At 54.8% G+C, this 3,554-nt stretch overlaps 1 long non-coding RNA gene across 6 annotated transcripts in view; it reads right to left on the bottom strand.

Moving 5' to 3' along the window:
• Window positions 1-1,678: 1,678 nt before the first annotated feature.
• The window catches only part of LOC146601366 (uncharacterized), a 5,699-nt gene continuing 3,823 nt past the window's right edge, over window positions 1,679-3,554 (bottom strand). For 4 of the 6 annotated variants that reach the window (XR_014896158.1, XR_014896156.1, XR_014896157.1 and 1 more), the window contains one exon: window positions 1,679-2,972. This is a non-coding gene — a long non-coding RNA (uncharacterized LOC146601366). The remainder of the gene's footprint in view (window positions 2,973-3,554) is intronic. The other 2 variants (XR_014896161.1, XR_014896160.1) reach the window with 2 other exon arrangements.

Here is a 3,554-nt window from a genome sequence, read left to right as displayed (position 1 = left end):
CGGCATGCGGGGAGGGGGGTAGTAGTTGCTGACGTTTCACCCTGCAGCGATTGCGTTCTCGCCCGCCCCTCTCTCCTCCTCACCCCCCCCCGCACCCTCTGGAGCCGAAAACCACCGCACAGCCCGGACCGCAGCCCCGCGATTGGGCCCGGGGCTCCCCGACAACCTCGCAACCGGCCCCAGGTCAGCTCCGACACTACCCCTGCCCACGCGACCCTCCCCAGGGCTTCCMCTGGGAAACCTCCTGCCCCTCCACAACACGGCCCGATCTGACCCCAGACCCGCCTCGCACTAATCTGACTGTGCGCTAGACCCCACCACAGACCCAGTGCAAATCCTTCCTCTTCCCTCTCCAGCCCCAGCGGACCGCCTTCCTCCCCACCCTCCGTGGCCCTGACACACCTCTCTTCCCCACCGTGTCCTCGCTCCCCACTGTCCTGATTCATGGCTGCCCCCGGCCTCAGTGCAGTTTTCCCCAGCATGCTCTGCCTCGGTTGTGCTGCATTGCTGGGGCACTCCCATCCGCTAAGACTTCCAGCACTTGCAGGACCCATAGGCTGGACCTCCCCGGCCCTGCTCACCTCCTGCGTGGTGCAGCCAATGTTCARGTCTCAGCAGGTGGTGCATGCCAGCAGCTCCGTTGTCTTGGACCAACCCCAACGTGAGCCTCTTCCAAATGCAAACCCTGGTCCCGGCATGTGCCCACTTCCTGCCCTTGCAATCAACCGAACAGGCCCCACCTGGGACTTCTCCCAGCCACAGGGCCCGCAGCTGCACCCTATCAGGGACAGCTGGGTCTGCCAAGGCCGGAGAGGTGTCCCCACTCTTGAAAGCAGCTTCCTGAAAGCTCAAGGCAGAGTCCTGGGGTGCACAGGGAGCAAAGGGGCATTCAGGGGATAAGGGAACAAATCGAGAGCTGTGGGTGCAACAAAAGTTAAAAAATAAAATAAAATAAAATAAAAAGGCAATGAAAGAGTCAACAGTGCAACTCTGGGGGCACCAAAAGGCAAAGGGAGAGCCTTGGGGCTCACTCGGAAGCACTCAGAAAACTCTGGGACAGAGGAGAAATCTAAACAGAGAACATTGTGGCATTCTGCAAAGCATACACAGGGAATTGGGGCACATCAGTAGCATGGAGGCAACCCAAAATGTGAATTCAAGGCTCCTGAGGACATCAGAGGATAAACACAAGGCTCTGGGGCAAAAAAAAATAAATAAAAAAAAAAATACAAAGGGCTTCGGGGCACACAAAAGGGACCATAAGGCACGCTGCAGGGCTCAATGCAGCTGATGAGACAGTGCCTGCAGGCTTCTCCTGTCCCAGAGAAACTCTAGCTACCCGCTCCAGGCAGAGAGGTCCCAGCCGCAGACACACAAAGGATGTTGTAGAGTGCTGAAAACAAATCCATAATAAGTCTAGACACCTGAGAAAGCCCTGGAGGGGCCCTGGCCGCACCCACTGTGATAGGAGTCACCCCCAAGAGTCCCGAGGGTCCAGGCCACACAAGGGCAACTCCCCACAGCCCCGGGAACAGCACCGAGTTCCCTGGGAACCACAGGCACTCCAAAGTGCAAGGGACTTGGGCACCAGCTCCCGGCCCCAGGCGCAACGTGTAACCTCCTCCCCTGGGCATCACCTTCAGGCAAGGGCGCATCCGGAACCACAGACACAACCACAAAGAATAAAGCAGCTGTTTATTGTTTTACTGCACAAAAACACCACCTGGGAGCGAGTCTGCCACAGAGCTTGGCTCCGGCACGCTTCCCCTTACTCTGCGACACCCGAAGAGTCATCGCCACGCCAACGTCCATCCGTCCGTCCATCAGGGAAGGGTCAACTCCCACCGCAGCCCCTGATGCAGCAGGTGTCTGTGTAGCCGATGGCCTGCCCCTTCTGCTTTTCCCTTCAGGGATAGGATTCAGCTCTGAGAATTAGAGAGGACAATGCCTGAGCTCGCCTGTCTGTGCTTCTGCTCTGCCCCAGACTACAGCCCTGCACGACACTCGCATAGCTCTTGGCTTGCCCGACGCACATCGCCAGTGTCGGTGCGGTGGGCCTGCACCCTATCAAATCCAGACCTCAGCCCAGTGCAGAGAGCTGAACGCTAGTACAGGGGAAGATGACAAACCCTGAAGGAGGGTTTGCAGCCCGCTGCTTAGGCTTCAGGTCTTACAGTTTATTATCTACGGATTTTTCCCTTATCACCGAGCCCTAAGCTCCTGATCCGGAAGTGACAAACTGCACATCTTGGCACCCAAATGGTTCCTGAGGCTGAAAAGCCTAGGGATGAGGTTGGATTTTAAATCCTGCACCCTGGTCGCTAAATGAGCGACCCGTAAACTCTGACTGATACAGACTGACCCCACAAAATACAGTGAGGAACCATAACCGCTGCCTGAGACACCCTCAACAACAAACTACATAAACCTCAAGTGGAAAAGTCGAAACCCTTAGCTTTAAGCAAGGAACACCAAAGCACCCACGAGCTTGAGAACAGTAAGAAGAAGCCAAAGAGTTTTGCCCACAGCTTAGGAAGTTCCCTCTTCATTTAGAAGGGCAGCAGAACAGGAAGACATGCACCACAATCCTGCTACAGTTGCTGTTTAGAGGCTTGGGTTTAGCTGCCATTCACATGTGAGCACGTGCACGAGTCATGCCACTGGATTGCACTAGGCTGCGCTACCAGCAAACGCACCTGAAACGTCACAAGCGCTACTTCACCTCCCTTACAGACTGTTAAATTTTTTGCTCCTCTCAGCTCTGTAGGCAACCAGCCACAGCCAGTGACACCTGTAACCACCAAGGGCAAAATCACTGCCACGTCCCAGCCCTGCTCACATACAACACAGCCCCAGGACTTAGCTGCGTCCACACTGCAAGTCAGGGCTCGCCTTCCGTGGCCAGAGAGATCTCTGTGGAGAGCTCCTAGCGATGACAGCGCTCTTTCGATGGCCAAACTACATTTCCACACCTGCAAAGAGGCCGGAGCAGTTACCGAGAGGCCAGGCAACTGCACAGCCCTCCTAGAGCTATTCCCTAGTCCACAGTTACGATTGACTGTAACCGACCAATAACCCCTGTAAGGAAAGAAGGTTCAGAGGAGATGAACGCAGGCAAGATGCCCCTGAAGCTCAGGAACGGTGTAAGTGCATACGTGGCTCAGCCCAACAGCGAGTATAAAGCCTAAACAACTAACAAAGGAATTTTTGAAGAGAGCAACGGGCTGGAGCTGGCTTCAACCCACATATTCCTTCCCGGCACCTGGGGACGCCCAGCATCGTGACAGTGAGCGTATTATAGAGACCAGTAAGAACAATTACACTCGTACTGTGACCTCAGTATATTACTGTATCACTCCTTTAAATCAAAAATCCCACATAACATCACATACCTTTAAATCAAGCCTTTATATTAGACGTTGCACTCTCCGTATGTGTGGAGTATCTAAAAGCACCTGGTCGGAGAGTACTAGACTCTGACACTGACCCTCTCTGCGAATCAAACCACTGAGGGCCCTGGGAGATTCTTGTTTTAGAGCCTTTTCCCTTCCAAA

Source organism: Rhea americana, unplaced genomic scaffold (genome assembly GCF_003343005.1).
Source record: "Rhea americana isolate MKP2758 unplaced genomic scaffold, rheAme1 scaffold_1036, whole genome shotgun sequence".
In the NCBI taxonomy this organism is placed as follows: domain Eukaryota; kingdom Metazoa; phylum Chordata; class Aves; order Rheiformes; family Rheidae; genus Rhea; species Rhea americana.
Note: the sequence above shows the minus strand (reverse complement) of the source record. Positions and strands in the feature narration are given on the sequence as shown.